The sequence below is a fragment of the Microcebus murinus genome, chromosome 21 (genome assembly GCF_040939455.1).
Source record: "Microcebus murinus isolate Inina chromosome 21, M.murinus_Inina_mat1.0, whole genome shotgun sequence".
NCBI lineage: Eukaryota > Metazoa > Chordata > Mammalia > Primates > Cheirogaleidae > Microcebus > Microcebus murinus.
In genome coordinates, this window is record NC_134124.1 from 199,041 (window position 1) to 208,716 (window position 9,676).

At 62.6% G+C, this 9,676-nt stretch overlaps 3 pseudogenes; all 3 read left to right on the plus strand.

Annotated features, from left to right (window-relative positions):
- The first annotated feature begins 1,147 nt into the window (after positions 1-1,147).
- LOC142863314 (uncharacterized) lies at positions 1,148-1,266 on the plus strand (annotated as a pseudogene).
- A 3,774-nt stretch (positions 1,267-5,040) lies between these two features.
- Positions 5,041-5,158, plus strand: LOC142863365 (uncharacterized; annotated as a pseudogene).
- A 3,773-nt stretch (positions 5,159-8,931) lies between these two features.
- Positions 8,932-9,050, plus strand: LOC142863315 (uncharacterized; annotated as a pseudogene).
- Positions 9,051-9,676: the final 626 nt, after the last annotated feature.

Below are 9,676 nucleotides of genomic sequence, written 5' to 3' on the forward strand. Positions count from 1 at the left end.
ACCTGGGGCGTTGGGAACTCCCTGGCTTCTCCTTGGTTTAACGTCTAGAGCTGCTTGTGAATCGCGCCGCCACACACACCCGAGCGCAGGTGTCTTCCACACAGACTGCGGGCCTCGCTCTTCTGAACGCCGCTAGCTCGCCACCCACCCACGGGTGAACCTGGTCAGGGTGCTTTCTCTAAGGGGCAGACTCTTTTCCGGGCGGGCTACCGGTGTCTCTGTTTGCTCGTTTCTTTCTTCCATTTCGGGAAAGTCTTCCTTGCTGGGTGTGGAAATCTCCTATGCCTTCCCTCGCCTATTCTGTCAGCTTTAAAATTCTCTTTCAGTTGCCACCCTCACAGATGGATTAGGAAACTCTTTCCGGTGCACTCATTAGTGAAATGACCTCCAGGAAGCTGGAATCCAATATCTAATGGCCGATTTTTAGCGAGTCCACACGCCAGGGTGGTCGGGGTCCAATGCAGCCCCGGCCAGGCCCAGGCCCCTTGGACTGGGCCACAGGAGGACACGGAGGAGGGTCCCGGCCCCCACGAAGCGGTGCCGGCAGTTCTCCACGGGCTTGGGCGTTTTCCAGAGGTAGGAGATGGAGGGGACTGATTTCTTCAGCGCCCCCCAAACCACGCCACCCCACCCCACCCATGGGACACATCCCCAGAGAGAGACGCCCCATACACTGGCTGTGCCCCAGCCCTGGCCCGGGGGAATAGGCGGCAGCCCACCCACAGGGCTAGGGGGCGGGCGCAGCTGAAAGGGGTTGTGGGGGAGGGCGGCCCCTGGCTGGGGTCAAAGGGCGAGCGTCCCGCGCGTGCGCAGTCAGCGGCAGGCAGCGACGCGCTGGGGGTGGGCAGCGGGTAGGTGAAGGAGGCCGGGCGAGGAGACGAGGGGGGCTGGGAGGGCTCCACCTTGGCGAGTCCAGCCGTGGAGGCGCATCTTGTGTGGGTGTGAGTGAGTGTGAGTGTGTGTGTGTGTGTGTATAGAGAGACAGCCCCCGCCCCGCCCCGCCCCGCCCCGCCCATCACCCCCGTCCCTGGGAGCCCGCGGGACCCGGCCGGGGAACTCAACCGGCCCGGCCCGGCGCGGGAGGCGGCGGCGGGGAAGCCCAGAGAGGCTCGGCTTCTTGAGCGGGGCAGGGGCGCCCTCCGCCGCCGTCTAGGGCCACACCACCCTGAACGCCCCCGATCTCGTCTGGTCTGGGAAGCTAAGCAGGGTCGGGCCCGGTTAGTACTTGGATGGGAGACCGCCTGGGAATACCGGGTGCCACAGGCTGCTGCTTTTTTTTTTTTTTTTTTTTTTGGCCTCTTGTTCTGTCCCCTTTCTGGGAGCGCGGCGGCGGCCCGGGGTGGGGGTCACCCCCACCCTCAGCGCCCGCGCGGTGCCTGGCGCCCCAGCCCGCACCGTGGGGCCTCCTCTTGTCCCAAGCCCCGACACCGCCGCTACGCGGCAGCATGCGTGGCATCTGGACTCCCAGGTCTCAGACCAAAGGTTTGCTCTGTGGGAACCGACACGCTGGAGGAAACCTTGAGAGTCTGAGAGGGGAGGGAGTTCCAGAAGAAGGCCAGGATGTCATTTTGAGGGAGTATGTGACCAGAACTCGTCCCGTTGCTTTTGGGGTTCTATGGGCTACACGCAGGAATCTTTGGTGGTGGCACCTGATGTTGGGGGATCCGGAGTCACACCCAGACCTGCTCCACAGGCCTCCTTTTACTTTTCTCTTCGGATTCATTATTTTTAAAAAGTGTCTCTTACCTCTAGGATTGCATTTTCTTTTCTCTCTCTCTTCAAGCAGATGATGGGAGTACAAGTATTCAGGTGACATGTCACGCCCGTGCCCCCCTCCCCCCTGCGTTCTTTTTTTTTTTTTTTTTTTTTGAGACAGAGTCTCGTTTTGCTGCCCAGGCTAGAGTGAGTGCCATGGCGTCAGCCTAGCTCACAGCAACCTCAATCTCCGGGCTCAAGCAATCCTGCTGCCTCAGCCTCCCGAGTAGTTGGGACTACAGGCATGCACCACCACGCCCGGCTGTGTTTTTCTATATATATTAGTTGGCCAATTAATTTCTTTCTATTTTTAGTAGAGACGGGGTCTCGCTCTTGCTCAGGCTGGTTTCGAACTCCTGACCTGGAGCAATCCGCCCGCCTCGGCCTCCCAGAGAGCTAGGATTACAGGCGTGAGCCACCGCGCCCGGCCCCCCCTGTGTTCTTATTCATATACCTCTCATGTTGTTCCAGCGTATTGTGGGGGTACCAATGTTAAGGTCGGGTGCCTTGCCCTCTCCAAGCCTCCCCCCTCGGGTCAGAGCTTCAAGTGCGCCCATCCCCCAGTCGGTGCGCACCCACCCCATGCCTAATGGATGTGTATGCCCCTCCCCTCCCCCCACCCGCCCGACACCCACCCGATGAAGGTGATTCCTCTCTGTCCACTTAGGCGTCCATCCGTTCGTACCAATTTGCTGGTGAGCGCGCTCACGTGGTGCTCGTGTGTCCATTCTTGGGATACCTGGCCTACTGGAACGGGTTCCAGCTCTGGCCAGGAGAACACGAGAGGCGCCCTCTCACCGCTGCTCCTCACAGCCGAATGGCACTCCGTGGTGTCCACGCGCCACATTTTATTGATGCACTCCTGGATGGATGGGCACTCGGGTCGCTTCCACGTCTTTGCGATTGTGAATTGTGCCCTAACTGTCACCCTAACCCTTACCCAGCCCGTCTCCTCTGCCCCTGCCTGACGCACTCCTCCCCGGCCAGGCCCGTCACTGTCCTGGGCCCCCGCCTGACCGGCTCCTCCCCGCCCGGCCTGTCACCGTCCTCTGCCCCTGCCTGACATGCTCCTTCCCGCCCGCCCGGCCTCTCACCGTCCTGGGCCCCTGCCTGACCGGCTCCTCCGTCGCCTGGGCCTTCCAAGGGCTTGGTGTGGACGCTGCTTCCAGGAAGCCCACCAGAAACCCGGCAGCAGGGTGGCCGCAGCAGTCTCCAGCAGCCGTCCCTAAGTCGCGTGAGTGCGGGGGACGTGCCCCCGCTGTGCCGCGGGGGCCCAGCCTGGTGTCTTCCCTGAGGCCCTGCGGCTGCCGGCTGGGCTGCCGCTCCCCGCAAGGGGAGAGCCGCGGAGGTGGGGACCGCCTCCTGATGGGGACGTACACGCAGCTCTCCACGTCGGATTCCGGGGCTCTCTGTCCTGCCCGAAGGCCCAGCTGGCCTGCGGGTCCTTAGAGTGGCAAAAACATCCGAAAACTGAGATTGAGGGTCCGGTGGGTGTCTGCACTTTTGTGCTGGGCACCCCAGGGAGGCCCGGGGGCTGGCTGGACAACGTGGTCTGCTGGGCGGGGGGGTTGGAGGAGCAACTGATGCCCTTTGCACTTTGGGTAGCAAGAGTCTGAGGTGTCTCTGAGCCCTGTGCCCTGTGGGGGGGGGCGGGGGGGGAGGAGGAGGAGGAGGAGGAGGAGGTGGGAAGGGCCGGGGCCTGCAGTCCTGTTCCCGGGGTAGCACGGCAAGTGGCTTCTTCCACAGGCTGCTTGGCCTGGGCTCCCTGCACCTGGGCCTTTGGAGGACCGGCCCTGTGCTTGCCAACACTTCCTGCAGGGACCCAGAGCTGGGAGGTGGCATCTCTCAGCCCTGGGTCGGGCAGAGCCCCAGCGGGCCATGCCCACAACCTCTCTCAGCACCGGTCCCCCAGAAGGCTCCTTTGGGACCAGGATTCTCTTGCGGTGACTCTTTAAGGTCTGGCCCCTGGATGGAGGGGCACCAGGAGTAGAGGAGCAGGAAGGGGAAGGGGGTGGCCATGCGAGGGGACACTTTGAGGCCGAGTCCCAGCTTCAGCCTGATCCTCCTGGGAACCCCGCTCTGAGACAAGGAGCCGGGCTTCGCATTCCCACAGCAGCCAGTCGTGGGCTGAGGACACCTGGGGCGTTGGGAACTCCCTGGCTTCTCCTTGGTTTAACGTCTAGAGCTGCTTGTGAATCGCGCCGCCACACACACCCGAGCGCAGGTGTCTTCCGCACAGACTGCGGGCCTCGCTCTTCTGAACGCCGCTAGCTCGCCACCCACCCACGGGTGAACCTGGTCAGGGTGCTTTCTCTAAGGGGCAGACTCTTTTCCGGGCGGGCTACCGGTGTCTCTGTTTGCTCGTTTCTTTCTTCCATTTCGGGAAAGTCTTCCTTGCTGGGTGTGGAAATCTCCTATGCCTTCCCTCGCCTATTCTGTCAGCTTTAAAATTCTCTTTCAGTTGCCACCCTCACAGATGGATTAGGAAACTCTTTCCGGTGCACTCATTAGTGAAATGACCTCCAGGAAGCTGGAATCCAATATCTAATGGCCGATTTTTAGCGAGTCCACACGCCAGGGTGGTCGGGGTCCAATGCAGCCCCGGCCAGGCCCAGGCCCCTTGGACTGGGCCACAGGAGGACACGGAGGAGGGTCCCGGCCCCCACGAAGCGGTGCCGGCAGTTCTCCACGGGCTTGGGCGTTTTCCAGAGGTAGGAGATGGAGGGGACTGATTTCTTCAGCGCCCCCCAAACCACGCCACCCCACCCCACCCATGGGACACATCCCCAGAGAGAGACGCCCCATACACTGGCTGTGCCCCAGCCCTGGCCCGGAGGAATAGGCGGCAGCCCACCCACAGGGCGAGGGGGGGGGCGCAGCTGAAAGGGGTTGTGGGGGAGGGCGGCCCCTGGCTGGGGTCAAAGGGCGAGCGTCCCGCGCGTGCGCAGTCAGCGGTAGGCAGCGACGCGCTGGGGGTGGGCAGCGGGTAGGTGAAGGAGGCCGGGCGAGGAGACGAGGGGGGCTGGGAGGGCTCCACCTTGGCTAGTCCAACCGTGGAGGCGCATCTTGTGTGAGTGTGAGTGAGTGTGAGTGTGTGTGTGTGTGTATAGAGAGACAGCCCCCGCCCCGCCCCGCCCCGCCCGGCCCCGCCCATCACCCTCGTCCCTGGGAGCCCGCGGGACCCGGCCGGCGAACTCAACCGGCCCGGCCCGGCGCGGGAGGCGGCGGCGGGGAAGCCCAGAGAGGCTCGGCTTCTTGAGCGGGGCAGGGGCGCCCTCCGCCGCCGTCTAGGGCCACACCACCCTGAACGCCCCCGATCTCGCTGGTCTGGGAAGCTAAGCAGGGTCGGGCCTGGTTAGTACTTGGATGGGAGACCGCCTGGGAATACCGGGTGCCACAGGCTGCTGCTTTTTTTTTTTTTTTTTTTTTTTTTGCCTCTTGTTCTGTCCCCTTTCTGGGAGCGCGGCGGCGGCCCGGGGTGGGGGTCACCCCCACCCTCAGCGCCCGCGCGGTGCCTGGCGCCCCAGCCCGCACCGTGGGGCCTCCTCTTCCCAAGCCGCGACACCGCCGCCACGCGGCAGCATGCGTGGCATCTGGACTGTCAGGTCTCAGACCAAAGGTCTGCTCTGTGGGAACCGACACGCTGGAGGAAACCTTGAGAGTCTGAGAGGGGAGGGAGTTCCAGAAGAAGGCCAGGATGTCATTTTGAGGGAGTATGTGACCAGAACTCGTCCCGTTGCTTTTGGGGTTCTATGGGCTACACGCAGGAATCTTTGGTGGTGGCACCTGATGTTGGGGGATCCGGAGTCACACCCAGACCTGCTCCACAGGCCTCCTTTTACTTTTCTCTTCGGATTCATTATTTTTAAAAAGTGTCTCTTACCTCTAGGATTGCATTTTCTTTTCTCTCTCTCTTCAAGCAGATGATGGGAGTACAAGTATTCAGGTGACATGTCACGCCCGTGCCCCCCTCCCCCCTGCGTTCTTTTTTTTTTTTTTTTTTTTGAGACAGAGTCTCGTTTTGCTGCCCAGGCTAGAGTGAGTGCCATGGCGTCAGCCTAGCTCACAGCAACCTCAATCTCCGGGCTCAAGCAATCCTGCTGCCTCAGCCTCCCGAGTAGTTGGGACTACAGGCATGCACCACCACGCCCGGCTGTGTTTTTCTATATATATTAGTTGGCCAATTAATTTCTTTCTATTTTTAGTAGAGACGGGGTCTCGCTCTTGCTCAGGCTGGTTTCGAACTCCTGACCTGGAGCAATCCGCCCGCCTCGGCCTCCCAGAGAGCTAGGATTACAGGCGTGAGCCACCGCGCCCGGCCCCCCCCTGTGTTCTTATTCATATACCTCTCATGTTGTTCCAGCGTATTGTGGGGGTACCAATGTTAAGGTCGGGTGCCTTGCCCTCTCCAAGCCTCCCCCCTCGGGTCAGAGCTTCAAGTGCGCCCATCCCCCAGTCGGTGCGCACCCACCCCATGCCTAATGGATGTGTATGCCCCTCCCCTCCCCCCACCCGCCCGACACCCACCCGATGAAGGTGATTCCTCTCTGTCCACTTAGGCGTCCATCCGTTCGTACCAATTTGCTGGTGAGCGCGCTCACGTGGTGCTCGTGTGTCCATTCTTGGGATACCTGGCCTACTGGAACGGGTTCCAGCTCTGGCCAGGAGAACACGAGAGGCGCCCTCTCACCGCTGCTCCTCACAGCCGAATGGCACTCCGTGGTGTCCACGCGCCACATTTTATTGATGCACTCCTGGATGGATGGGCACTCGGGTCGCTTCCACGTCTTTGCGATTGTGAATTGTGCCCTAACTGTCACCCTAACCCTTACCCAGCCCGTCTCCTCTGCCCCTGCCTGACGCACTCCTCCCCGGCCAGGCCCGTCACTGTCCTGGGCCCCCGCCTGACCGGCTCCTCCCCGCCCGGCCTGTCACCGTCCTCTGCCCCTGCCTGACATGCTCCTTCCCGCCCGCCCGGCCTCTCACCGTCCTGGGCCCCTGCCTGACCGGCTCCTCCGTCGCCTGGGCCTTCCAAGGGCTTGGTGTGGACGCTGCTTCCAGGAAGCCCACCAGAAACCCGGCAGCAGGGTGGCCGCAGCAGTCTCCAGCAGCCGTCCCTAAGTCGCGTGAGTGCGGGGGACGTGCCCCCGCTGTGCCGCGGGGGCCCAGCCTGGTGTCTTCCCTGAGGCCCTGCGGCTGCCGGCTGGGCTGCCGCTCCCCGCAAGGGGAGAGCCGCGGAGGTGGGGACCGCCTCCTGATGGGGACGTACACGCAGCTCTCCACGTCGGATTCCGGGGCTCTCTGTCCTGCCCGAAGGCCCAGCTGGCCTGCGGGTCCTTAGAGTGGCAAAAACATCCGAAAACTGAGATTGAGGGTCCGGTGGGTGTCTGCACTTTTGTGCTGGGCACCCCAGGGAGGCCCGGGGGCTGGCTGGACAACGTGGTCTGCTGGGCGGGGGGGTTGGAGGAGCAACTGATGCCCTTTGCACTTTGGGTAGCAAGAGTCTGAGGTGTCTCTGAGCCCTGTGCCCTGTGGGGGGGGCGGGGGGGGAGGAGGAGGAGGAGGAGGAGGAGGTGGGAAGGGCCGGGGCCTGCAGTCCTGTTCCCGGGGTAGCACGGCAAGTGGCTTCTTCCACAGGCTGCTTGGCCTGGGCTCCCTGCACCTGGGCCTTTGGAGGACCGGCCCTGTGCTTGCCAACACTTCCTGCAGGGACCCAGAGCTGGGAGGTGGCATCTCTCAGCCCTGGGTCGGGCAGAGCCCCAGCGGGCCATGCCCACAACCTCTCTCAGCACCGGTCCCCCAGAAGGCTCCTTTGGGACCAGGATTCTCTTGCGGTGACACTTTAAGGTCTGGCCCCTGGATGGAGGGGCACCAGGAGTAGAGGAGCAGGAAGGGGAAGGGGGTGGCCATGCGAGGGGACACTTTGAGGCCGAGTCCCAGCTTCAGCCTGATCCTCCTGGGAACCCCGCTCTGAGACAAGGAGCCGGGCTTCGCATTCCCACAGCAGCCAGTCGTGGGCTGAGGACACCTGGGGCGTTGGGAACTCCCTGGCTTCTCCTTGGTTTAACGTCTAGAGTTGCTTGTGAATCGCGCCGCCACACACACCCGAGCGCAGGTGTCTTCCGCACAGACTGCGGGCCTCGCTCTTCTGAACGCCGCTAGCTCGCCACCCACCCACGGGTGAACCTGGTCAGGGTGCTTTCTCTAAGGGGCAGACTCTTTTCCGGGCGGGCTACCGGTGTCTCTGTTTGCTCGTTTCTTTCTTCCATTTCGGGAAAGTCTTCCTTGCTGGGTGTGGAAATCTCCTATGCCTTCCCTCGCCTATTCTGTCAGCTTTAAAATTCTCTTTCAGTTGCCACCCTCACAGATGGATTAGGAAACTCTTTCCAGTGCACTCATTAGTGAAATGACCTCCAGGAAGCTGGAATCCAATATCTAATGGCCGATTTTTAGCGAGTCCACACGCCAGGGTGGTCGGGGTCCAATGCAGCCCCGGCCAGGCCCAGGCCCCTTGGACTGGGCCACAGGAGGACACGGAGGAGGGTCCCGGCCCCCACGAAGCGGTGCCGGCAGTTCTCCACGGGCTTGGGCGTTTTCCAGAGGTAGCAGATGGAGGGGACTGATTTCTTCAGCGCCCCCCAAACCACGCCACCCCACCCCACCCATGGGACACATCCCCAGAGAGAGACGCCCCATACACTGGCTGTGCCCCAGCCCTGGCCCGGGGGAATAGGCGGCAGCCCACCCACAGGGCTAGGGGGCGGGCGCAGCTGAAAGGGGTTGTGGGGGAGGGCGGCCCCTGGCTGGGGTCAAAGGGCGAGCGTCCCGCGCGTGCGCAGTCAGCGGCAGGCAGCGACGCGCTGGGGGTGGGCAGCGGGTAGGTGAAGGAGGCCGGGCGAGGAGACGAGGGGGGCTGGGAGGGCTCCACCTTGGCTAGTCCAACCGTGGAGGCGCATCTTGTGTGAGTGTGAGTGAGTGTGAGTGTGTGTGTGTGTGTATAGAGAGACAGCCCCCGCCCCGCCCCGCCCCGCCCCGCCCCGCCCATCACCCTCGTCCCTGGGAGCCCGCGGGACCCGGCCGGCGAACTCAACCGGCCCGGCCCGGCGCGGGAGGCGGCGGCGGGGAAGCCCAGAGAGGCTCGGCTTCTTGAGCGGGGCAGGGGCGCCCTCCGCCGCCGTCTAGGGCCACACCACCCTGAACGCCCCCGATCTCGTCTGGTCTGGGAAGCTAAGCAGGGTCGGGCCCGGTTAGTACTTGGATGGGAGACCGCCTGGGAATACCGGGTGCCACAGGCTGCTGCTTTTTTTTTTTTTTTTTTTTGTCCCCTTTCTGGGAGCGCGGCGGCGGCCCGGGGTGGGGGTCACCCCCACCCTCAGCGCCCGCGCGGTGCCTGGCGCCCCAGCCCGCACCGTGGGGCCTCCTCTTGTCCCAAGCCGCGACACCGCCGCCACGCGGCAGCATGCGTGGCATCTGGACTGTCAGGTCTCAGACCAAAGGTCTGCTCTGTGGGAACCGACACGCTGGAGGAAACCTTGAGAGTCTGAGAGGGGAGGGAGTTCCAGAGGAAGGCCAGGATGTCATTTTGAGGGAGTATGTGACCAGAACTCGTCCCGTTGCTTTTGGGGTTCTATGGGCTACACGCAGGAATCTTTGGTGGTGGCACCTGATGTTGGGGGATCCGGAGTCACACCCAGACCTGCTCCACAGGCCTCCTTTTACTTTTCTCTTCGGATTCATTATTTTTAAAAAGTGTCTCTTACCTCTAGGATTGCATTTTCTTTTCTCTCTCTCTTCAAGCAGATGATGGGAGTACAAGTATTCAGGTGACATGTGTTGCCCGTGCCCCCCTCCTCCCTGCGTTCTTTTTTTTTTTTTTTTTTTTGAGACAGAGTCTCGTTTTGCTGCCCAGGCTAGAGTGAGT